This window comes from Oncorhynchus mykiss, chromosome 30, assembly GCF_013265735.2.
Source record: "Oncorhynchus mykiss isolate Arlee chromosome 30, USDA_OmykA_1.1, whole genome shotgun sequence".
Taxonomy (NCBI): Eukaryota; Metazoa; Chordata; class Actinopteri; order Salmoniformes; family Salmonidae; genus Oncorhynchus; species Oncorhynchus mykiss.
The window spans coordinates 33,289,195-33,316,479 of record NC_050570.1 but is presented as its reverse complement, the minus strand read 5'-3'; the positions used below and the strand labels follow the sequence as shown (position 1 = coordinate 33,316,479).

General features: G+C 42.2%; 1 protein-coding gene across 9 annotated transcripts in view; it reads right to left on the bottom strand.

Moving 5' to 3' along the window:
* The window catches only part of LOC110521733 (receptor-type tyrosine-protein phosphatase F), a 338,288-nt gene that overhangs the window by 61,948 nt on the left and 249,055 nt on the right, over positions 1–27,285 (bottom strand). The window lies entirely within an intron of this gene.

The window sequence follows — 27,285 nt, the reverse complement described above, 5'->3', positions numbered from 1 at the left end:
CTGGCCACAAACAGGAAAATAGTGGCACAGTACAATGGTGGTGTGTAGAACGACATCTCGGAACACACAACTCATCTGTCCTTGTCGACTCCTATCAGGAAAAAAAAGAAGAAGCCGCTCCAGTGGCCACGCAATCACCAACACTGGACAATTGAGGAGTGTAAAAACATTGCTTGTCCGACAAATCCTGGTTACTATTACTGCTGATGGCAGAGTGAGGATTTGGCGTAAGCAGCATGGCCCCATCCTTCCTGGTGTCAACGGTACAGGCTGGTGGCGATGGTGTAATGTTGTGGGAAATGTTTTCCTGGCATATGTTAGGTTCCTTGATACCAATTGAGCATGCCCCAAAGAATTCAGCCTGTTCTGGAGGCTAAGGCAGGTCCGACCCGGTATAATATGGGTGTACCTACATACTGGCCACTGAGTGTATATACTAACTGTGTTCATTGGATTATTGTAAGAGGGGTCAGCTTGGTACTCATAAACTGCTTGGGAAGAAATCTAAAATTGATCATTCTTCAAGATGATCTGTCCTCATCGTTATATCTGTCGTCAAGATTGGCTGTACTCAAGATTCCGCCTCTACTTGTTCTACGTGATGAAGAGATACATATTCAATATGATTCACTTTATTTACTATGTGTCTGTGTCCCTCAGGTGCAGAAACATTAACATTTGGTTATATTGTCAGATGGTAGGGTCATTGCTGTATTTTACAACTTACCCCAAACAAGGTTGCTGAAAGAAATGAAAGAGATACTGTCTGTGTGAAGGAAAAAGTACTGTTGCCATAACAGACATTTTAGAGTTGGATAGTACTCATCACTCATGAGGTTACTGTGTCTCAGTACTGTCTGAGTCATTTTCTAAATATATCCTCATTCTTCATGATTTTTAGGTATACAATCCAGAAATCCAGAAAAAGCATTTGACCAGTGTGGAATTACACAACAGAAAAACAAATACAGTTGTCACAGATTTGATCACACGTCTTGCAAATGGCACCCTATTGCCTATACAGTGGACTACTTTTGACCAGGTACCCATATGGCTCTGGTCAAACGTAGTGCACTAGGGAATAGGGAGCCATTTGGGACACAGTACAAGTCAGACACTCTTGAAGGTAAGTCAAAGTGTTCCAAGGTTTTCCCTGTCTCTCTCTCTGACTGGGCAGAACCAAAGGCTTTAAAGCAGTTTGTATCTAACTGTCAATTGTTGGCTATAACAAGCAAACCAATAAAAAGTCAACACTGAGCACATCATACATAAAACCCAAGCACACATAGACAAACCGCACAAACATACAGTACATGCACATGACACAAATAAAAAATGTAGATCTCTCTCTCTCTCAGCTTGTTACCTGTATAAAAGACAACTGTCCACAGAAGCAATCAATCAATCAGATTCCAAACTCTCCACCATGGCCAAGACCAAAGCGCTCTCCAAGGATGTCAGGGACAAGATTGTAGACCTACACAAGGCTGGAATGGGCTACAAGAACATCGCCAAGCAGCTTGGTGAGAAGGTGACAACAGTTGGTGCGATCATTCACAAATGTAAGAACTGTCAATCTCCCTCGGCCTGGGGCTCCATGCAAGATCTCACCTCGTGGAGTTGCAAAGATCATGAGAACGGTGAGGAATCAGCCCAGAACTACATGGGAGGATCTTGTCAATGATCTTAAGGCAGCTGGGACCATAGCCACCAAGAAAACAATTGGTAACACACTATGCCGTGAAGGACTGAAATCCTGAAGCACCCGCATGGTTCCCCTGCTCAAGAAAGCACATATACATGCCCGTCTGAAGTTTGCCAATGAACATCTGAAGGATTCAGAGGACAACTGGGTGAAAGTGTTGTGGTCAGATGAGACCAAAATGGAGCTCTTTGGCATCAACTCAACTCGCCGTGCTTGGAGGAGGAGGAATGCTGCCTATGACCCCAAGAACCTCATCCCCACCGTCAAACATGGAGGTGGAAACATTATGCTTTGGGGGTGTTTTTCTGCTAAGGGGACTGGACAACTTCACCGCATCAAAGGGACGATGGACGAGGCCATGTACCGTCAAATCTTGGCTGAGAACCTCCTTCCCTCAGCCAGGGCATTGAAAATGGGTCGTGGATGGGTATTCCAGCATGACAGTATTCCAGCATGACAATGACCTAAAACACACAGCCAATGCAACAAAGGAGTGGCTCAATAAGAAGCACATTTATGGTCCTGGAATGGCCTAGCCAGTCTCCAGACCTTAATCCCATAGAAAATCTGTGGAGGGAGCTGAAGGTTCAAGTTGCCAAACGTCAGCCTCGAAACCTTAATGACTTGGAGAAGATCTGCAAAGAGGAGTGGGACAAAATCTGTCCTGAGATGTGTGCAAACCTGGTGGCCAACTACAAGAAATGTCTGACCTCTGTGATTGCCAACAAGGGTTTTGCCACCAAGAACTAAGTCATGTTTTGCAGAGGGGTCAAATACTTATTTCCGTCATTAAAATGCAAATCAATTTATAACACTTTTGACATGCGTTTTTCTGGATTTTTGTTGTTGTTATTCTGTCTCTCACTGTTCAAATAAACCTACCATTTAAAATTATAGACTGATCATATCTTTGTCAGTGGGCAAACGTACAAAATCAGCAGGGGATCAAATACTTTTTTCTCTCAGTGTAGAACCATATATAATATTTCCCAGCATGCTCTATTGCAGAGAGATTTTCATACAGTACCAGTCAAAAGTTTGGACACCTACTCATTCCAGCGTTTTTCTTTAATTTTACTATTTTTTTTATTTTCATTGTAGAAAAATAGTGAAGACATCAACACTATGAAATAACATATATGGAACACATGTAGTAACCAAAAAAGTGTTAAATCAAAATATATTAAATATTTGAGATTCTTCAAAGTAGCCACCCTTTGCCTTGATGACAGCTTTGCACACTCTTGGCATTCTCTCAACCAGCTTTGTGAGGTAGTCACCTGGAATGCATTTCAATTTGTTAATTTGTGGAATTTATTTCCTTCTTAATGTGTTTGAGCCAATCAGTTGTGTTGGGACAAGGTAGGGGTGGTATACAGAAGATAGCCCTATTTGGTAAAAGACTAAGTCCATATTATGGCAAGAACAGCTTAAATAAGCAAAGAGAAATGAAAGTCATCATTACTTTAAGACCAGGTCAGTTAATCTGGAAAATGTCAAGAACTTTGAAAGTTTCTTCAAGTGCAGTCGCAAAAACCATCAAGCGCTATGATGAATCTAGCTCTCACGAGGACCGCCACAGGAAAGGAAGACCCAGAGTAACCTCTGATGCAGACGATAAGTTCATTAGAGTTACCAGCCTCAGAAATTGCAGCCCAAATATGTGCTTCACAGAGTTCAAGTAACAGACACATCTCAACATCAACTGTTCAGAGGAGACTGTGTGAATAAAGCCTTCATGGTCACATTTCTGCAACGATATTTATTGGTTGTCCTTTGGTCCAAATTTGAGATTTTTGGTTCCAACTGTTGTGTCTTTGTGAGACACAGAGTAGGACACTGGTACCCCTGCACATTGACTCTGTACCTGTACCACCTGTATATAGCGCTGCTATTGTTATTTACTGTACTGCTGCTCTTTAATGTTTTGTTATTCTTATCTCTTACTTTTTTTGTAGGTATTTTCTTAACTGCATTGTTGGTTAATTGTAAGTAAGCATTTCACTTTAAAGCCTACTACACCTGTTGTATTGTGCATGTGACAAATAAAATATCTCCACATGTGGTTTCCAACGTGAACCATGGAGTAGGAGTTGCGATGGTGTGGGGGTGCTTTGCTGGTGACACTGTCAGTGATTTATTTAGAATTCAAGGCACTCTTTGCCAGCATGGCTACCACGGCATTGTGCAGCGATATTCCATCCCTTCTGGTTTGCGCTTAGTGGGACTATAATTTGTTTTTCAACAGGACAATCACCCAACACACCTCCGGGCTGTGTAAGAGCTATTTGATCAAGAAGGAGAGTGATGGAGTGCTGCATCAGATGACCTGGCCTCCACAACTACCCGACCTCAACCCAGTTGAGATGGTTTGGGATGAGTTGGACTGCAGAGTGAAGGAAAATCAGCTAACAAGTGTTCAGCATTTGTGGGAACTCCTTCAAGACTGTTGGAAAAGTTTTCCAAGTGAAGCTGGTTGTCCAAAGCTGTAATCAAGGCAAAGGGTGGCTACTTTGAAGAATCTGAAATATGAAATAGATTTTGATTTCTTTAACACTTTTTTGGTTACTACATGATTCCATATGTGTTATTTCACAGTGTTGATGTCTTCTCTATTCTACAACGTAGAAGACAGTAAAAATAAAGAAAAACCATTGAATGAGTAGGTGCAAAAACTTTTGACTGGTACTGTAATTGTTTGATTTACTGTAATATTTGTATTTTTTCATGTGTTGATTAATTTCATGCTACACAAAAAATATAAGTAACATACAGTTTTCTAAACTAATTCAATCTGTTAGAATTTTTTGCGCTTGTTACTGAAATGGTTGTTCCTGTTTAGATGATTGAGGTCGTCTCAGTATTCAATCTTCTCTACTCTGGCAGTCATTCTGAATGCAGGTTATGGGTAACTAACAATTACACTTGTTGGATAACCCGGGCTGGATTCCAATAGGAATCACACATCACTTTGCAAGCCAGCATAATGTGACTTGCAGGCCTGATGTGGCCTGTAAACCAGGAGATTCCTAACATCACTCTGTTAGGGTATAACTAGGCCCTTAAAGAAAGGCTTTATTATTTACAGTATTGTATTCTCGTAAATATGTATATTTTAAAGGCTAATTAGGCTGGTGGAACCCTTCATAAAGGGTTCAAAGAACCCTCCAAAGATAAAAGGGTTCACTGTAGAACCCTTCAAAGGGGTTCTTGGCAGAACCCTCCATAGAGAGTTCTAGGTAGAACCATATACAGGGGTTCTTTGAAGAACCCTAAATAAAGAGTTCTAGTCAGAACCCCCTGCAAAAGGTTATACCCAGCACAAAAAAGGATTCCCCTATGGGGACAATCTGAAGAATCCTATATGGTTCTACACAGCACCTTTTTTTTCTTAGAGTGTACTTTTGACAAGGGCCCATAGGGACACAGGAATGCTTTTGTCCAGGGCCCATTGGGACACAGGCATGCTTTTGAACAGGGCCCATAGTGACACAGGCATTCAAGTAATGCAATATCAAGGGAATATTGTGTCATTTGTGATGAATGAGCTTCAGACGGAAGAGCGAAAGTCAGAGACAGGAGCTGGGTTTCCAACTGAGAACACCCAGAGAGACTCATCCACCCATCCCTCTATCCCTCCATCTCATTCACCCATCAGCCTACCACCCATGGTGCCAGCTTGTAAGTGCCTGGGGCATGGAGCTCAGCACAGCCCTCCGAGAGCAGATGAGATAACAGACCAAGAAACTGCAGCTAGCAGCCACAGGAATGACATGGCCAGCTCCGCTTTCCAGAGCCCAAACCAATCTTTAATTATGATTTCATGGCTGTAGCCTCTCACATCTTTATTGCATGATAATCATAAAAATAAGGCTTTCCCTTTCTGATAATTATGATGCAGCCATGTAATCACAGACATGCTACTGAGCAGAGCAGGCTGGCGTAGTAGGCTATTTTGAGCAAAGATCGCCCACTTAGGGTTTAAGAAGCAGCCGTCTCATCTTCCAGGGGGGGGGGGGGGGGGGGGGGGGGGGGGTGTTCAAGATGAGAGGGAATACGAGTCATCTGGAGCTATTAATTTTCTTTAAAAAGCCTCATTATTTTTATCGTACAGTATTCCTTTTTAGTTTTGGCGCTGGAGTGGTTTCTCTCTTTCATTTGGAATAAAAATCTAATCAGGCTCTTCTCTCTTATTCAAATGCAGAGGGATCGGGGGAGGAGGAGGGGAGGGGCGAATATCGGGTTCTCTGGGAATGTAGGGATGGATTCCCAAGGAGGGAATAGATTAAACATTTAACATTAAGACAGACTGCATCCCAAATGGCACCCGATTCCCCTTTTGACCAGAGCCTATAGGGCCTATAGGGCTCTGGTCAAAAGTAGTGTACTATAAAGGGAATATGGTGCCATTTGGGACGCAACCAAGACATGATGAAAGATTCTATTCTGCATCCAAGGGAACTCTGTCCTGGCTTGTTTAACTGAAGCCAATCAAGTTGTCATGACTTCCAGTTCCAGTAGACTCCAGATCAAACGCTCTGGTCCTCTCCACCTACTTCTTTCACCCCTCTCTTCCACCTCCTCCTTTTTCTAAACCTCCACCCTAAATCACCAGCGGTTCCTACACTGTGAAATCCAAGTGTTTAGGATCTGAACACATAACTAAACACTTTTCTGCAACACTTTTTAAACACGTCAAGACATTTATAATTTATATAAAAACACGTCACAGTGTTTGGATTGTAAACACCAAATGCCAGTGTCAATTTTTGCACGTAAATCTTGGTGGGGCAACACATTTTTTTTATTTGGGGACGCATGCCGGCAAAGCCACTACACAACACAACACTAAACAATTCATTGATTGCACTATAACGGTGACAAACTGTGCCCACAAAATGTTAGGGCCTACATAAAGCTGTCCCAACAGCAGAGTCACAACAGCAGTCCCAAAACCTTGCCACTGCTACACCTGTCTATCAGCAAAGCCTCGTCTGGCAGCAAAACAGCTAATTCAGGCTCATTTACTGCCTTTAAAAAAAGCATAGCTGAAATGGCTGACTTGCTTAAACAAATGTGGTTTTTACTGACAATTGAGATGAACAAACTATGGCATAAGGGGACGACAAGCAGATAAGAGGCAGATAAGAGGACGGCCATAGTCAATCTAAATATTTGTTAAGCACTTTTTAAATGTACAGCAACAGAATTCAGAACATGGGCCATTCTTACAGTGTTCTCCCTGTACACCAAGTCAGAACCATAGGATAAATAAAGTGGGCATAAAAGCAGACAATGAAAGCTCTTACAATATTCAAAGATGACATTTCTCTAAACAGGTTATAGGCTACATGTGCACCACCAAGTCAGAACAGTAGGCAAAATTAGGAGAGGAAAAGGGAGCAAATTATTAGGGTCAGGCACATGGGCTACTAACAGTTTAATACACAACATACACTTAGTATTACTTTCTTATCTGCAGTATAGGTATCTCACTGGCATATTACATCATTTATGTAGTTGTGTACAATACATTTTTGGAGTCACCTTGTTGTGCTGTGCTCATTTGAACAGGAAGGTGGCGCGGGAGTTCTTCGTGGGCAAATTTTGTCGTCAAACTTTGTCATCAAAGTCTAGCATTTTCTGGATTTATGGTGCTTTCAAGACAACTGGGAACTCGGAAAAAACAAGGTTGAATCATGATGACGTCAGTGACCTCCAGGTCGCGGCTCTAGTAAGAGGCCAGAGTTCCCGGCTTGGAATTCCGAGTTGGACGACCTTTCTAAATGTATTTTCCCAGTCGGAGCTCGTTTATTCCCGAAATCCCAGTTGTCTTGAACTCACTGAAGTCAGATTTCCCAGTTCCAAGTTAAACAGTTGTTTTGAGCACGGCAGAAATTATGCTGGATTGACAACATGGCCAATGTTGAATATTTGTCATTTTAAGCTTGGAAAAGAGACCACCCTTAAAGCCAGAAATGGGACCACACACCCACTCCATTGAATAGCAGGGTAGTGATTGCTTTGCAATGCTTGCAGTTAGCCACTGATTCCTTCCAAACCACTCAATGTTGAATTTGCGATTTCCAACTTGTTGTTCTATGTTTATGTCCAATGGCCGAAGAGCACCGAAATATTGTATCTATAATTTCTCTTAATTATTTCTGTTCATAGGACACGGATTAAAAAGGATTTGCCAGTATATTGTTGATTTGATTCATGATGATAACTGCTAACTAAGATTTTGAAAGTAGGATGTTGACATGATCAGTTCAATCAAAGCTACTGTAGATATAACCTGATTTGACGTCATTTTATCAATGACCTTGAACCTTCTTGGATGGGCACTTCTAATGTTAGCACCCAAGGGGCTTGAATTTTCAAGCTCTTACCCTTAGATTTTGGCAGTGACGTAGTGTCCCCATGAGTGACAGAACACTAAGCCAATCACGGCGCAACAAGAAAACATTACCAACCCCTACGCTCTGTATTTTCCACCGGCTGCCCCCACACTACCACAGAAAGCCCTAAGCTAGGCTGAAAGACCTGAATTTTGGAACTGCCTTAAGAAATAAAAAAATAAACCATGTTTGTATGCGGCTTTAACTCAATGATTATTATTATACATGGTTTGAAAACTGATATGTTATATCCCAAAATAACCTTACCAGTCAAAGGTTTGGACACACCTAAGGGTTTTTCTTTAATTTTACTATCTTTCTACATTGTAGAATAAAAGTGAAGACATCAAACTATGAAATAGGACATGGAGCCATGCAGTAACCAAAAAAGTGTTAAACCTTAACTAATTTGATATTTGATATTCTTCAAAGTAGTCACCCTTTGCCTCGATGACAGCTTTGCAGACTCTTGGCATTCTCTCAACCAGCTTCATGAGGTAGTCATGGGAATTGGGAATTGATGGGAAATGATGTAAATATATCACTAGCCACTTTAAACAATGCTACCTTATATAATGTTACTTACCCTACATTATTCATCTCATATGCATACGTATATACTGTACTCTATATCATCGACTGTATCCTTATGTAATACATGTATCACTAGCCACTTTAACTCTGCCACTTTGTTTACATACTCATCTCATATGTATATACTGTACTCGATACCATCTACTGTATCTTGCCTATGCTGCTCTGTACCATCACTCATTCATATATCCTTATGTACATATTCTTTATCTCCTTACACTGTGTACAAGACAGTAGTTTTGGAATTGTTAGTTAGATTACTTGTTATTACTGCATTGTCGGAACTAGAAGCACAAGCATTTCGCTACACTCGCATTAACATCTGCTAACCATGTGTATGTGACAAATACAATTTGATTTGATTTGATTTTTAGTCACCTGGAATGCATTTCAATTAACAGGTGTGACTTGTTAAAAGTTAATTTGTGGAATTTCTTTCCTTCTTAATGCATTTGAGCCAATCAGTTGTGTTGTGACAAGGTAGGGGTGGTACACAGAAGATAGCCATATTTGGTAAAAGACCATGTCCATATTATGGCAAGAACAGCTCAAATAAGCAAAGCGAAACAACAGTCCATCATTACTTTAAGACATGAAGGTCAGTCAATCCAGAACATTTCAAGAACTTCGAAAGTTTCTTCAAGTGCGGTAGCAAAAACCATCAAGTGCCATGATGAAACTGGCTCTCATGAGGACCGACACAGGAATGGAAGATCCAGAGTTACCTCTGCTCCAGAGGATAAGTTCATTAGAGTTAACTGCACCTCAGATTGCAGCCCAAATAAATGCTTCACAGAGTACAAGTAACAGACACGTCAACATCAAATGTTCAGAGGAGACTGCATGAATCCGGCCTGCTGCAACAACAAAAAAAAAACACTACTAAAGGACACCAATGAGAAGAAGAGACTTGCTTGGGCCAAGAAACATGACCAATGGACATTAGAAACACTGTCCTTTGGTATGATGAGTGCAAATTAGAGATTTTGGATTCCAAACACAGAGTAGGTGAACGGATGATCTCCGGATGTGTAGTTCCCACCGTGAAGCATGAAGGAGGAGCTGTGATGTTGTGGGGTGCTTTGCTGGTGAAACTGTCTGTGATTTATTAAGAATTCAAGGCACACTTAACCAGCATGGCTACCACAGCATTGTGTAGTGATATGCCATCCCATTTTGTTTGTGTTTTTCAACAGAACAATGACCCAACACACCTCCAGGTGGTGTGAGTGTTATTTGACCAAGAAGGAGAGTGACGGAGGGCTGCATCAGATGACCTGGCCTCACAATCACCGGACCGTAACTTCTCTAGGGTAGGGGGCAGCATTCGGAATTTTGGATGAAAAGCATGCCCAAATTAAACGGCCTGCTACTCGGGCTCAGAAGATATGATATGCATATAACTGGATTTGGATAGAAAACACTCTAAAGTTTCCAAAACTGTTAAAAAAGTGTCTGTGAGTATAACTGAACTGATTTGGCAGGCGAAAACCTGAGAAAAAGACATTCAGGAAGTAGTTTTTTTGTTGGTTTTGTAGTTTTCTATTCAATGCCATTACAGCATCCATTGACTAGGGACTCAATTTCCAGTTCCTATGCCTTCCACTAGGAGTGAACAGTCTTTAGAAATTCTTTCAGGCTTGTATTCTCATAAATGAGGGAGTAAGAGCAGTCTGAATGAGTGGACCCTACCGTGTCGCAGAGCTTTTTCATGCGCAATCCCGAGAGAGTGCATTTCTTGTTTACCTTTCAAATTGACAACGTTATTGTACGGTTGAAATAATATAGATTATTTAGGCTAAAAACAACCTGTTTCTATGAACTTTACGGATACAATTTGGATTTTTTTGTCTGCATGTTTTGACTGCGTTTGAGCCTGTGGATTACTGAAGAAAATGCGCAAACAAAACAGAGGTTTTTGGATATAAAGATACATTTTATCGAACAAAAGGAACATTTATTGAGTAAATGAATGTCTTCTGATTGCCACCATATGAAGATCATCAAAGGTAAGTGATTCATTTTGTCTCTATTTCTGAGTTTTGTAACGCTTCTGCTTGGCTGGTTACTGTTTGTAATAATTTGTCAACTGGGCTATATTCTGGGCTGGGTATGTTCTGGGCTAGGTATGCTTTTGCCGAAAAGCATTTTATAAATCTGACACCATGGTTAGATTAACAAGAAGTTAATCTTTAAACCTATATAAAATATGTTTTGTTTTCTGAATTTTTATAATGAGAATTTCTGTATTTGAATTTGGCGCTATGCAATCTCACTGGATGTTGGCCAGGTGGGACGCCCACATACCCTAGAGAGGTTAACCCAATTGAGGTGGTTTGGGATGAGTTGACCCACAAAGTGAAGGAAAGCAGCCAACAAGTGATCAGCATATGTGGGAACTCCTTCAAGACTGTTGGAAAAGTTTTCCAAGTGAAGCTGGTTGTCCAAAGCTGTAATCAAGGCAAAGGGTGGATACTTTTAAGAACCTAAAATATAAAATAGATTTTGATTTGTTTAACACTTTTTTGGTTACTACATGATTCCATATGTGTTATTTCATAGTTTTGATGTCTTCACTATTATTCTACAATGTAGAACATTGTAAAATGAAAGAAAAACCATTGAATTATTAGGTGTGTCCAAACTTTCGACTGGTACTGTATATACAGTTGAAGTCAAAAGTTTACATACCCCTTCGCCAAATACATTTAAACTCAGTTTGACAATTCCTGACATTTAATCATAGTAAAAATTCCCTGTCTTAGGTCAGTTAGGATCACCACTTTATTTTAAGAATGTGAAATGTCAGAATAATGCTAGAGAGAATGATTTATTTCAGCTTTTATTTATTTCATCACATTCCCAGTGGGTCAGATATTTACATATAGTCAATTAGTATTTGGTAGCATTGACTTTAAATTGTTTAACTTGAGTCAAACATTTTGGGTAGCCTTCCACAAGCTTTCCACAAAAAGTTGGGTGAATTTTGGCCCATTCCTCCTGACAGAGCTGGTGTAACTGAGTCAGGTCTGTAGGCCTCCTTGCTCGCACATGCTTTTGCAGTTCTGCCCAGAAATGTTCTATAGGATTGAGGTCAGGGCTTTGTGATGGCCACTCCAATACCTTGACTTTGTGGTCCTTCAGCCATTTTGCCACAACTTTGGAAGTATGCTTGGGGTTGTTGTCCATTTGGAAGACCCATTTGCGACCAAGCTTTAACTTCCTGACTGATGTCTTGAGCTGTTGCTTCAATATATCCACATGATTTTTCCCCCTCATGATGCCATCTATTTTGTGAAGTGCACCAGTCCCTCCTGCAGCAAAGCACCCCCACAACATTGGCAACATGATGCTGCCAACAGTGCTTCACGGTTGGGATGGTGTTCTTCAGCTTGCAAGCCTCCCCTTTTCCCTCCAAACATAACAATGATCATTATGGTCAAACAGTTCTATTTTTGTTTCATTAGACCAGAGGACATTTCTTCAAAAAGTACGATCCTTGTCCTCATGTGCAGTTGCAAGCCGTAATCTGGCTTTTTTATGATGGCTTTGGAGCAGTGGCTTCTTCCTTGCTGAGCGGACTTTCAGGTTATGTCGATATAGATACTTTTGTACCGGTTTCCTCCAGCATCTTCACAGGGTCCTTTGCTGTTGTTCTGGGATTGATTTATACTTTTCGCACCAAAGTAAGTTCATCTCTAGGAGACAGAACACGTCTCCTTCCTGAGCGGTATGACGGCTGTGTGGTCCCATGGTGTTTATACTTGCGTACTATTGTTTGTACAGATGAACGTGGTACCTTCAGGCTTTTGGAAATTGCTCCCAAGGATGAACCAGACTTGTGGAGGTCTACACTTTTTGGAGGTCTTGGCTGATTTCTTTTCATTTTCCCATGTTGTCAAGCAAAGAGGCACTGAGTTTGAAGGTAGGCCTTGAAATACATACACAGGTACACTTCCAATTGAATCAAATGATCAATGATCAATTAGCCTATCAGAAGCTTCTAAAGCCATTACATCATTTTCTGGAATTTTCCAGCTGTTTAAAGGCACAGTCAACTTAGTGTACGTAAACTTCTGACCCACTGGAATTGTGATACAGTGAATTATACATTAAATCATCTGTCTGTAAACAATTGTTGGAAAAATGACTTGTGTCATGCATAAAGTAGATGCCCTAACTGACTTGCAAAAACTATAGTTTGTTAACAAAAAATGCTACTGCTACTCAGGCCCAGAAGATAGGACATGCATATAATTAGTAGATTTGAATGGAAAACACTCTAAAGTTTCCAAAACTGTTAAAATAATGTCTGTGAGTATAACAGTACTATTCTTTTGAAAGGCTGTTTTTCCATTGAAAGCCCATCCACCATACAAAAACTTGGGGCCCAGTCCATGACCTCTATGGCTTCCTCAACATGTGACCAGTCTTTAGGCATTGTTTCAGGCTTTTACTCTGAAGAATGAGGGAGATACTGCACTTTCAATCAGTGGCAAGTGGAAATTTCCATTCATCAGCCATGTGTCTGATCGTGAACGCACCTTTCTTGTTTCTCCTTTCCTACTGACGAAGCTTTTGTCCGGTTGAAATATTATTGATTATTTTTGACAAAAACAACCGTAGGATAGATTTTAAACATTGTTTGGCATGTTTCTACTAACTTTTATTCTACTTTTAAAAACTTTTGTCTGGAATTAGTGCACGCGCCTTGAGTTTCTGTGGCTAGGAGCTGACCTAACATAATCACAAAGTGTGCTTTCGCCGTAAAGGATTTTTGAAATCTGACTCAGAATTTGCATTAAGGAGAAGTTCATCTATAATTCCATGCTTAACACTTGTATAGTTTCTCAATGTTTATGATGAGTATTTCTGTTATTTGATGTGGCTCTCTGCACTTTCACCGGATGTTTGTTTGAGACAATGCATTTCTGACCATAACGTGCCAATGTAAACTGAGATTTTGGGATATAAATATGAACTTTATCGAAAAAAACATACATGTATTGTGTAACATGAAGTCCTATGAGTGCCATCTGATGAAGATCATCAAAGGTTAGTGATTCATTTTATCTCTATTACTGCTTTTTATGACTCCTCTCTATAGCTGGAAAAATGCCTGTGTTTTTCTGTGACTATGTACTGACTTAACATAATCGTTTGGTGTGCTTTTGCAGTAAAGCCTTTTTGAAATTGGACACTGTGGTTGGATTTACAATAAGTTTATCTTTAAAATGGTGGATAATACTTGCATGTTTGAGGAATGTTAATTATGTGATTTCTGTTGTTTTGAATTTGGCGCCCTGCAATTTCACTGGCTGTTGTCGAGGTGCGAGAGGTTAATGACTCCGACCTAAGTGTATGTAAACTTCCGACTTCAACTTTACATAAGGTCACTTAGAAATGTCCTTGTTTTTGCACGTTGTGTTGGCTAACCTAAGTTTAAAATTTTATAAGGCTAATTGATCATTAGAAAACCCTTTTGCAATTGTGTTAGCACAGCTGAAAACTGTTGTCCTGATTAAAGAAGCAATAAAACTGCCCTTCTTTAGACTAGTTGAGTATCTGGAGCATCAGCATTTGTGGTTTTGATTACAGGCTCAGTTTACTTTCTTCTGAAACTCGTCAGTCAGACGAGTATGAGTTGTATGAGATCTTCAGTTTCTAGGCAATTTCTCACATGGAATAGCCTTCATTTCTCAGAACAGGAATAGGCTGACGAGAAGAAAGTTCTGAACGCTTAGGATATACAGTATAGGTGTTCACAAATGAACAGGACATTTGATTGAAAGTAGTGGGAGACACATTACTAGGTCTGGCCAGAAAATTACACACAAATAAGCTATATTAACAAAATTTTTCTTGGGAACCAAAACAAAAGAAGATTTACAGCAGTAATGCCTCTGAGACGAGAGGTGCTACTGGTTCTCACGCAACATGACGACACTACTGAGCCATGGAGAGAGTGCTGCCAAGACACACACACCTGTGCGCAAGTATTCACACACGCACACACACCTCCCCCACACACACAAAAATCAACCTGCAACAAAACATGCTGGGAAATATGATAATGAGGCCCCACCCACGTCTTTTTCACTCAGAGAGTTACTCACACAGTCGAGTAACAATAACACCACGAGATTTAAAATATTTATTGAATCAAATGTCCTGTTTCGTTGTGATGAAATGTAGCCGACATTCCTAACACTAATCTGAATAAAAGGCATAGAAAGTTACATCAAAGACTAAATGCACTCTAAAAAGGACGACGGGAAAGTAAACACTAGTGTTTAAATCTGAACACTTAGACTATACAGTATTTGTGTTCTCCTGGTTGGAAACTGACTGGAAAAAGCTGACTATCATGTTTTAATCTTGCATTCTAAACGCCTGTGTTTAAGATGAGAACACCTATCGGCACGTCAAAATGTCTAATATTTTGGTTTTAAACACTGACATTTAGGTTATAAACGTGTCACATGTTTTATGTTTTTACAGTGTACGCCACTGTCTTACAGTTACACGACTATCAGGCCTAATGAACAACTATACTGCTGAGTTGGTGTTCACACGGGAGCTCTGAACAGTCACTTTGGTGTTTTATTCATTTTTAGTAACTGCCTGAGAATAGCTCTATGATGACAAAGTGGCGAACATAAAGGGTGTGTTCGTAAATTCAATCTGGAGTGCCAGAGTGTGCTCAGAGTGCGCTCTGGGCGTTCGTAAATTCAGAGCTTTGTCAAGTTGTCCATTTGTAAATTCAGAGTGTTTCGCTCTCGGAGAGTTCAGAGCGCACACTGGACACTCTGGTGAGGAGTCGGCTTGATCTGAGCGTTCTGACCTCACAACGGAAGTCCAGCACCCAAGCTAACTGGCTAACATTGGCTGGCTTGCTAGCTACTTCCAGACACAAATAAGAGAACAACTCACTCTGACCATTTTACTCACCCTTGCAGAGCTGGTTAGGCTATTTTCATGTTATCCAGAGGGTTGGTGACTGTGCTGCTGGCAACAATTTAATGATGTTTTTTTACTGATGTTTACTGACACCGGCCATATTCATCAGATTTTGAGCGTTTGTAAATTCATCAGTTGTTTTAGGCTCTGGCACACTCATTTGAGAGTGCTCAGAAATCAGAGTAGATAGCCAGAGTGAATTTACGAACGCACCCAAAGTAAGATACATTCTAATCTCGAATGCGTCGAATCTCCACAGCCTAATACAGTATCTTCAATTCTGAAGCTACGATGACATAATGAGTGATGCATCAATATTCCATTAGCGGCCCATTATTGACACACATCTCCCATATAAGTGTGATGGGTTCTGGGAAACTGAAGATACATTCATCTGGAGCTGTGGTTGTGGTTCCATAAGTAGCCACAGAAGAGAGGCCAAGAGAAGGCAGGAAGCCTGAGCTCCTGCTCCTAAAAACGCTGTGCTTAGTCTGCAGACTCTGAACTGACAATCTGGAGTTGTCACTACCTGTTCGGCATTAGGAACAGATGCTCCAGTCAGTCTGATACCTTTTTCTTTCCCCTCGCTACAATCTAAAAAGCTCCGGAGCAGACATTTCCAGTCCCGGTGGGAGTTTCTGTGCTGTTTGAACTGGATTTCCCTTTGACACTGTAAGGTGAGTCAGGGACCTCTGTCTCTACTAGGACGGTATCAGAATACGAAGTGAGATACGCACACACAGGAGCACGCACATATGCCGGAGCGCGCACGCACGCACACACACAAACACACACACACTCTCTCTCTCAATTTGCCGACAACAACAATACATAACATGAGAAAAACAAACAAACAAACACACCATAACAGTATGCATCACTGAGCCATGTGCAACTTCCATTACAGCATATAAACATACAGGAAAAGGAGTTCACAGGGCAGTCAATTTGCGGGAGACAGTGTATTCAACAACACAACATAACATTAAGTTCAGCAGCCCTCACAGTCCCAGTGGCCACCACAACTGTAAATCCACTTCTTACTAAAAGCAAAATGTGGTTGAGGTGATTCAAGTGTGGCAGCGGAGAGCTCTGGAGCCTCTGTTAGCTAAAGTTGTGTTTCTGTTTTCTGTTTGACAGAGCACAGCAAGGTTCAGGACTATTATAACACAACACGCAGGTCTGTTTGTATGTGTGTGTGTGTGCATGCGTGCGTGCGTATGCGTGCCTGTTTGCACAACCATACCTTACCTGGCAGGTAGACAGAGAGCTAGACAGGTATTATTCTGACTGGGGAAAGTAGTGGGAGACACATTACTTGGTCTGGACAGAAAATTACACACAAATAAAACCCCTTTTTTTTCTTGGGAACCAAAACAAAAGAAGATTTACAGCAGTAATGCCTCAGAGACGAGAGGTGCTGCTGGTTCTCACGCAACACAACGACACTACTGAGCCATTGAGAGAGTGCTGCCAAGACACACGCGCACACACACCTCCCCCCACACACAAGCCGGTATGCACACACACACACACACACTCACCATGTACAAAGTGTGTGAGTGCACATGTGTGTGAGTGCACATTAAGCAGTGTGCATCATGTCTTCAGCAGCACTTTCTCACCAGCCGCAGAAATAAATAAAGAGAACACAGGGCCATCTGGGACACGGACTAGAGCTCACAGTTCTGCCTCAGTACCCCCGGGGCTCCACGCCTCCCAACCAGAATCCTCACACATTCCCCCAACACTCCCCACACACTCCCCTACCTACACCCTCGACACTTGCACACTCCAAGCCCTACACCGACACACTCCCAGCACCACCAGCCAATCTCACACAACACACTTGGTAAGTAAGGAGTCCAAGCTGATTGGGAGGAAAGGAGAGGGGGGGGGGGGGGGGGGGTCTACATGAGAACTTCACAACAGGAGATGAAAAGTTCAGTTGAACTCTGGACAGGGACCTGCTGTGAGAAGGTTGCTGACGGAATGAAGAACGGAGAGTAAAGGTGGAGAAGCATGACTATCTATGTGTATATGAAGGTCTAGATAGAAAGAGGATGCAGAGAGATAGATAGTGAAAATAGAGAGTGGAAATAAGGGGTGAAAATGGCCTAGGGAAAAAAGGGGTATGGAGAATGGAGCGGAGGGAATTGGACTTGGCTATGGCATTGTAAATATGCTCCGTTAAGGTCACGTGTAGGTTATGCCTCTAATATCACAGTATTACATGGCGTTTCAGGAAGAGGAGCAACTCCATACAGTTATATAAAGGACATAACAGGGTGGAAATGGTCAATTTCATGCCGTTTCACAAGACTTTCCGCTACCACAGACGGTATGTCCTGAGTCTGGCAAGAGATACTTCCCTGTCTATCTCTTTCAATTCTACAGCTAACTGCTCCTAGTCTAACTGCTTGAGGGAAAGGGAAGGAGAGAGTGTTAGTCCCCAGACAGACAGTGAGATGGAGAGAGAGGAATTGGGATAGAGATGGAGAACAGAGAGCACTCCCAACGGCCCTCACTGACGGCACCGCACCCAGCACACACTACACATGTCTCCTACTCACATAGTCCGTCGAATCCTCAACGTTCCACTAATGATAGGGAGCAGACAGAATGGAGGGAGAGAGGTCAAACACAGAACAGCACAGACAGAACAAAAAAATAAGTGATTTAAAAAAAAATCCGTAGTTAGGAAAAGGGCCATAGGCTATACTACAGGCACTACAATAGTGGCATGCTCAATGTGTCTGTTTAGGTAATTAGTGACTGGTAGAGAGGGAGAAGAAGCTCGATGGGGGAGGGAAAGGGTTAACATGCAGTAATGAATACAGGTAGATGGGTGGAAGAAGGGTGGTTGCTCTCCACAGCGCCATCTAGTGAGCACTGCACCATGTCCTGAGGGGGAATCTGTGTTGGTGGGAGTACCCTGCTGCTACACCTACTGTGTGGGTTCATCGATCAGAGTTAAAGGCAATTATCAAAACACAAGGTCAGTCTTCTGTTTAAGCCAAGAGAACACTGCCAACTTACCTGCAACGTTCTTCCAACCTCCTGCAACCCTTGAGAAAACGTAAAGGTTCCCAACAAATGCATAACTCTTAAAAAAATGGCCTGGTTTTGAGACACAAATCAACTGCCTTGTTTTTCCATTGGTATAATTGAAGCCTTTTTTATATTTCAGGTGGCCAATATTAAAGAAGGTTGACATCAAAGCCAGAATGATACGATAAGAGATAAAACAAAAAGGAAGATTGGCAATAAAAATAAAACACTGCCTCTGAGCTGAGCACGCTGCTAATTCTTAAATAGGGTATGGAAATAGAATGCATTCATTATTAGAGTCTAACTGGGTCTTCAAATGGCTGACTATAACAAGCTCTCTCAGAGAGAGAGAGAGAGAGAGAGAGAGAGAGGCTTCTAAGGATGCAACTCCCATGATATTACACTTCAGATCTCGAAAATACTGGCAGAGATGGTATGGGAACTAGAGGGAGGGAGATTACGAAGACAATAGAGCGAGTTAGAGGAGGAGATTTGTTGCGTTCTTTGTCTGATCTGTGCTTCTTCTTCCTGTTTATTCCTTTCATACTCAATACTCCACCGCACAACACAACATATACTCAACCTCTCAGCTTCCTGCCTCATACATTACAGAAGACCATGCAGCTTCCAGAGGGGTGGCTTTAAATGAGGAAGACACATTTCAGTTGAATACATTCAGTTGGACAACTGACTAGGTATCCCCCTTTCCCAGTCATGTGTGTGCGCGCGTGCATGAGTGGAAGAGTCTCACTGAGAGAGAGAGAGAGAGAGAGAGAGAGAGAGAGAGAAAGAGAGAGAGAAGTAGAGAGCTCAAGATCCTCTCCTGTGCTGCTGTAATGTGTCTGTCATTGAGTTGAGATTACATTTCACCTTCAGAGGTTAGAGCCCTTTTGCTTATTCAGCAGCCAGTCTGGGGATTAAATTGTTCTCCTTCGCTGTGACGTACCTGCACCACCTATTCCCTTCATTCACACTTCCCTTTCAAATAAAGCTGGACAGAGCCCCTTAAACTCTACATTCAGGCTCCAGCCCCCTCCCAGCCCCCCAATAAGCTTGCCCTGTCCATCCCTAATCCCCATACTTCCCAAGCCAGACCTAGCCAGTAGAGGCTATTCATCCTCTAAGTAAAGGCAGTAATGGTTGATAGAGATTAAACTTAGTCTGTCTCTCTCTCTCTCACTCTCTCTCACTCTGCCTCTCTCTCTGACTCGCTCTCTCGCCCGCTCCAACTGAAACCCACGACACGTAGCAGGTGCCACAGCAGAATTGATTCAGAGACACATGGGATTTGTATTCCACTCCACGACCTTGCTGACTAAAGGAAAATAAAAGATAAAGGGGCACGGCGGCACGCTTCTTTTTTTCTAGCTGCTTAGAAAAATGACCTTATCATAAACAAGAGCTGCAGGGCGGGTGTACTGCTGGGCCTGCAGGGCTGGGGACAGCGAGCTGAGAATCAGCTATATAGCCGGGTCCCCTATTGGAAGTGCACGTTGTGCACTAAATCATGGAAAGATGCATCATCATAGTACAGCAAACACTAGGCAGAATAAAAAAATAGTCTGAGGAACTGTCTCTCTGTTTCCTAAAGTAACTGCTGTGTTCCTTCACTAGGAATGATTCTGTCTGGAATTGTGTGTTCATATCTACCCGGAATCGTAATATCTCCCATTTATAACTTTTGATCATACACTATTTCCTTCATAGCAGTCTCAGTTGCTTGGAAGAACAGTTATTGAATGGGATAAGCTTATTCCAGAAGCTGAAGTGACATTTTAAAAACATCTTTGGCAACATCCTCAGATAGAGCTACAGACATTCTGTGGACTTATACTGTATGTGATGTGAAAAACTCCCGAAACAGAAATGACTTAGCCGGAGGCTATTCCGTCACACAACACAAATGTTTATCTCCAGAACCCATAAAAACACTTGACAACAAAGTCAATAACCCGAAGATGAGGGAAGGGAAAGGGTCAGGTAAAAGATTGACACATTGTCCTTACACAGTGAACCATGAGAAAAGAGAGTGCATTTCGCTTAAGTTGAGCGGAATTGAGTGGAAAAGCTCTTTGATAGAACATTTTGTGAGTATTTACTATAGTTTTTAAAGGAGGAGGTGGGGAGGTGAAGAGTGTAGGATGGGACTGAACTCTATATGACCCTGTAGCCTTGGAGTAGCTGCCCGTCTGTGTGTGAGGTCACGGCTGTGTGACAGTGGTCCCTGAGGGCCAAACTGAACACGTCAAAGTCACTTTAGCCTGTTTGACCCCGTGTGAAATCAGTTAGTGAGCGGAACTGGAAGCCCTGACCGGTAAACAGACTACCACAGAGCGCTCCAACACTAATAGACCATGTGTTTGTGAGTGGATGTCTGACAGAGGAGGTGTTCTAAATGGCACCCTATCCCTTATATAGCGCACTACTTTTGACTAGGGCATAATAGGGCTCTGGTCAAACGTTGTAAACTATATAAGGAAAAGGGTGCTATTTGGGATGTATCCTCTGCCTGGGCACTGTTCATGCAGTATGTGTCACACAATGCAGGTCAAAAGGTATTCCACTGCTTGAGCCACACACTCACTGACACCAGAAAGGTCAATGCTACTGGACTGCAGGACTCTGGACAACACTACAGCGATAATCTACTCTGCCCTGCTGCACAGTTCCATGAATAGGAAACTAGACCTTTCAATTTGCTGTTAGCAGAGGTCCTCTAACTCCAAGGTCATGGGTTCAATTCCCGTAAGGATCGCATAAACTAAGTGGCATACAGTACCTAGTTCCTCTTGGAGTGACTATAAGTACTGTAAACCTATAAGGAGCCACTGGTCTGCCTGCGCTTTAGTTCTAGATAGTAATGCTACTGAACAATAAACTGAACAGTACTGGACCCAAAAACCAGATTGGAATTTTTCAATAATACAGTTGGCACTTACTTTTTTTTTTAGCTGTTTGAAAACCAATATCTCTTAAGAATGGGAGGTTGGAGATTGGCCAAAAATTGCAAAGAGCTGAAGAATCTAGATTACTTTTCTTCAGAAGGGGCTTCACAATGGCAGTTTTTAGTGCAGTGGGGAAAGTGGAATGATTACCAACAGCTTGTACTTCTTCTGATATGCAATTAAAAACTGTTTTGCAGAAGGTGGAGGGGATAGGATCGAGAAGGCAGGTAGAAGGCTTAAGTTGTGATATCACTTTCTTGAGCATGTCTGTGTCAACCAGGGAAAATAAATCCATAGTGCCTTTTGCCTGGTAGACTGGGGCACAAATCATCAAACTTCTCATCGGGTTTCGCTTGACTGATACCCAGCCTATTGTTTGTTATCTTATCTCTGAAATATGCTGCAAATGCCTCACATTTAGATGTGGAGGAAAGTTCACATTGGTTAGCTGAGGTAGGATTTATCAGGACACCAATGGTCGATAAGTGTCACGTCCTGACCTTTTTTTATGTCGCTATTTTAGTATGGTCAGGGCGTGAGTTGGAGTGGGGATTCTATGTTTGTTCTGTGTGTTATAGTTCTATGTGTTTGGCCTGGTATGGTTCCCAATCAGAGGCAGCTGTCAATCGTTGTCTCTGATTGAGAACCATACTTAGGTAGCCTGTTCCCACCTGGTGTTTGTGGGTAGTTGTTTTCTGTGTCTTCACCATACAGAACTGTTTCCATTGTCATTTCTTTCCTTCACTTGGTTATTTTGTATTTTTTGTGTTCTGATATAATACATTATCATGGACACTTTCAATGCTGCATTTTGGTCCGATCCTTCCTACTCCTCCTCAGGCGAAGAAGAAGTTAGTTACAGATAAGAGCACTCACAAATTATTCTGATTATTAGTGATCAATTTAGGACAATTAGCCCATCTGGCATTTCTAATTGCCAAGTTGCTCTCTCAGAATATAATAATGGACCTGCAACTTTGAAAGAAAAAGCCTCAGAGATGCTCTGTCAGGATGAATTATCTGGGCAGATGTTGCTAAAGGAGCCAATAATTCACAGACCGCAGCAACAGAGGGAAACTTTCAGAATAGCAACCCAGAGAAAAGCATTAGGGTGCAAAGGTCTCTCTCAGAATGCCAAGTTGCTCTCTCAGAATATCATAATGGACCTGCAACTTTAAAAGAAAGCCTCAGAGATGCTCTGTCAGGATGAATTATCTGGGCAGATGTTGCTAAAGGATCCAATAATTCACAGAACGCAGCAACAGAGGGAAACCTTCCGCACAGCAACACCGAGACAAGCATTAGGGTGCAAAGGTCTGCCAGGATGTGTTGTACTTTTCTTTATTTCATCATTCCTCTGACACCGAATAAAACGAAATATATGGGATAACAGCTATAGGATAACAAATCCTTTCTATTTTATAATAGAAACAACAGTAGACTGTATAGTGCCTGCTTTTTCCAACTTAGAACTAAAGACCTCAGCTGAAAACATCCTTTTAAGTAGCAGACACTTATAACACAGTTAGTGCAGCACCCACACTGACACAACATCGTCTCATTATAAAATTGCTATATCTATAGTTGATAATACAATTTTCCTGTGTGCAATGTATCTCATCATTTCCTGTGATCAAATTACTTTCTTCCTGGCACTTGACTGTGACAGCTCTCGCACTCTCTCGCACTCTTTCGCTCTCTCTCTCTCTCTCTCTCGCGCTCTCTCTCTCTCGCTCCCTCTCCATCTGTCCATCTCTCTTTTAATGAAGTGTGTCCCATTGGCTGTCCTGTAGAAAGCATAGCGACTACAATCCTTTTCGGAACATTTAGTTTTGTTGGCGGTCGGTCGTCCAGTGAGCTTTCAAACATCTCTGTGGTCATGCACGGCAGTAGGCGGTATATGTACTGCTGCGGTTAGCTTCACACACAGATGCCTGCCTGAAACATATTGAAGCATGCCTGGCAGCTCTCCTTGAACATGACTAAGGAAATACCTCAGGGATACATGTTACATGGTAGGAGAGAAGACTATCTCGTTGTTAGAAGCAACTGTACTACTGTTAATAAGCAGCACTATAGCTTTCGACTGAAGTGTTTGGAAAGTATCTGCTGGCTACACCTGTGTAGAAGACACAAACAACTAACAACGTACACAACTGGGACCTTCAAGTGGTAGCTATTTGTCAAAGAGAATGTGTGTACTGCCATTTGTGAAGTTACACCACGCACTGTGAAGGCAACCAGAAAGAGAGAAGGGCTCTTCTCTCCTCTTTTCTCTCCTCTTTTCTCTGTGCAGTAAATATATGCCAGAGTGTGGGCTTCAAGCACCAATGCTGCCCTTGTTTATAGGTAATCACCCCTTACCACCCACACACAACGACACTCTCCCTCCCTCTCTTTTTCTCTCCTATCTTTCTCTCTCTCTTTTTCCTCCGCTCTCTCTTCGATCTCTCCCTCCTCTCTCTCTCTTTCTCTCTCCATCTCCTTCTCCCCCTGCCTCTCCCAGTGACCAGTCTCTGCTGAAGCATCCGTTTTTTTCCCGAGCTCCAGGAGACACAGATTAGCGTTTGATAGATTAGGACCGTTTTATCTGATCAGACAAGCCTTCCGCTTCACAACCATCAAGCCTTCCGCTCCAGGTGTCCAAAAATAGGCCTAACTTCAAACCTCAAAACAACCAGCGTGTAGAAAAACAACACTCTGTTTGTTCACGAGCAGAGAGAGAGAGAGAAAGAGAGAGAGAGAGAAAAGAGAAGGAAAGACACAGGAGAGAGTCAGGTATAAACAAAAACGATATAAGCGTCGTAAAGCACAGGGCAGGGAGTTGGCAGGCAATTAAGCCTTTATGTTCCTCAGTGTCTCTAACCCCCACGGCCAATAATTTGATATGGTGGAATTTACTCTGTCATTAAGGGTTTTGTCATAAGCGTGACGAAGAGAGCAGTAGTCCAAGCTTGATTGCTGTTCTATAGAGACCATCCACAGCCACAGTAAAATGGTGAAGGGATTTTAAAAGCTTCCTTCAACTGATAAACAACACACTACTAGGCCTACACTCCAAAGGGGTTCTTCGGCTGTCCCCATGGGAGAAGAGAACCCTTTTTGGTTCCAGGTAGAACCCTTTTCGGTTTCCGAACCAAAAAGGTTTCTTCAAAGGGTTATCTTATAGGGACAGTAAAATAACCCTTTTAGGTTCAAACATTGAGAGTGTAGAGTGATGACAGCTTATAGTCTAGCTAATGTGTTCTCTAGAGTTTCTCTATCACTAAAATTCTGTTCTCTCTCTCTCTCTATGCCCTTGGTCGGTAGGTCTATAGTGATCACAGCTTCTAGTCTTGCTAATATGTTTCTCTGCAATGAGCTTCTCTCTGTCCTTGGGTGTGTAACACTGTATAAGCAACCGAGGGGAATGGTTATGGCCTCTTTCGAACAGATCTAGTCCCCAGACTTCATCAGTAGCAGTGGCCAGAGAGCCTGTTTTTCATGGAGCTGACAAGGACGCAGGCACCATAAATATGGACACAGCACAGCCAGCCGCCATGGTATGAGGAGCTCTCCACTGGCATAAAGATCTGAGCCTGGCAAAACAGCCCACTTAAAGTGATTCAGCACCGCACCAGGGACGGAATCAATCCATCACATAAAATCGTGTGATGTGTATACGACAGACCGAGAGAGATCCAACAACACAGAGTGTGTGTGTGTGTGTGTGTGTGTGTGTGTTGTATATGACAGAGATCCAAACAACACACCGTGGAAAGATTCAGCCAAATAAGGCCACATGCATGGCAGAACAGATTCCAATGAAGAGGACTAAGGAAACTACTGCAGTATTCTAAAATGAAAACGCTCCACTGGCTTGGCAAGATACAATTAATCAGATACATTACAGATAAAAACAGACAAAACTCTATGAATGAAGGTAGTAGGAAAAGAATGTGTGTGTGTGAGTCTGTATCGTGGATGTTTGAGTATGTGTGTGTGTCTGTGTGTGTGTGTGTGTGTGTATTGCTCCACACTGTACGTGTAGAGATATGTCGATTCAGTGACTTATACTTATATGCCAAGTGTGCAAAGCTGTCATCAAGGCAAAGGGTGACTACTTTGAATAATCTCAAATATAAAATATATTTTGATTTACTACATGATTCCATGTGTTATTTCATAGTTTTGATGTCTTCATAGTAAAAAAAAAAAAGAGTCTGGAATGAGTAGGTGTATCCAAACCTTTGACTGATACTGTACGCACATTTAAAACATTTTGCGTGTGTGTGAGTGCGTGTGCATCTATCGGTAACACATGACAGACACACAACAAATAGGTCCCATAGGGGCGAGGCGTTGTGACGTGAGGTTTTGCTTTATTTGTTTTTTGAAACCAGGTTTGCTGTTCACTTGCACTATATGAGATGGAAAGGAGTTCCATGCAAACGCGGGTCTGTATAGTATTGTACGCTTTCTTACATTTGTTCCGGACCTGGGGACTGTGAAAAGACCCCTGGTGGCATGTCTGGTGGGGTAAGGGTGCGTGTAGTGCTGTGTGTAAGTTGACAATGCAAACAATTAGGAATTTCCTTCACATGAATGTTTCTTGTAAAAACAAGAAATGATGCAGTTGTAACGAGTGCGCTGAGAGTCGGGAAGCAAGTTCAGGGAGTGAGTGTTTTAATAAAACAAAACGTAACATAATACAAAACAAGAAACACTAACAGCACCCAGACGAGAAACAGAAACAATGACCCCTGGTGAAGGAACCAAAGGGAGTGACATAAATAAGGCAGGTAATCAAGGAGGTGATGGAGTCCAGGTGAGTGTCATAATAAGCTGATGCACGTAACGATGGTGACAGGTGTGCGCCATAACGAGCAGCCTGGTGACCTAGAGGCCGGAGAGGGAGTAAGTCTTACTGCCACAGTAAGTGGCAGCAGTAAGTCTTTCCTTATCTCTTAGCCCTCGAGAGACTGGCATGCATTGTAATGATTTTAGCCCTCTGAATACAATGAAGTGCAAAACCTGCCTCTCAGTTCTTGGCCAGCTGAAGCTTAGCTAAGTCCTTCTTTGCAGCACTTGGCCATATGACTGGACAATAACCAAGATAAGATAAAACTAGAGCCTGCAGGACTTTCTCTGTAGAGTGTGGGGGGGACAAAAAAATATAAAAAAATATGAGCCTTCAAGCCCTTTTAGGGCAACCGGCCGTGATTGGGAGTCCCATAGGGCGGCACACAATTGGCCTAGCGTCGTCCGGGTTAGGGCAGGGTTTGGACGGGTTAGGCCGTCATTGTAAATAAGAATGAGTTCTTTACTGGCTTGCCTAGTTAAATAGAGGTTAAATATAAAAAAGCACATTCACTCACAGGCTGAGATATATGTGTGCGTATGTGTGTGTTTGTGTGGGTGTGCACATCCGTGTGTGCTTGCGTACATGGTTGTGTGCGTGCATGCATGTGTAAGTGCTCATGAGTGTGTGTGTGCATGCGTGTGTGTGTGTGTATGTGTGTATATATATGTGTATGTGTATGTGTGTGTGCGTCATTGCCTGCATCTGGGTGTCACAGATGTGATCGGGGGATGCAGAATAGCTGCTCCTTGCCCAGATAAGACAGGAATGTACCTCATGAAGGAAATC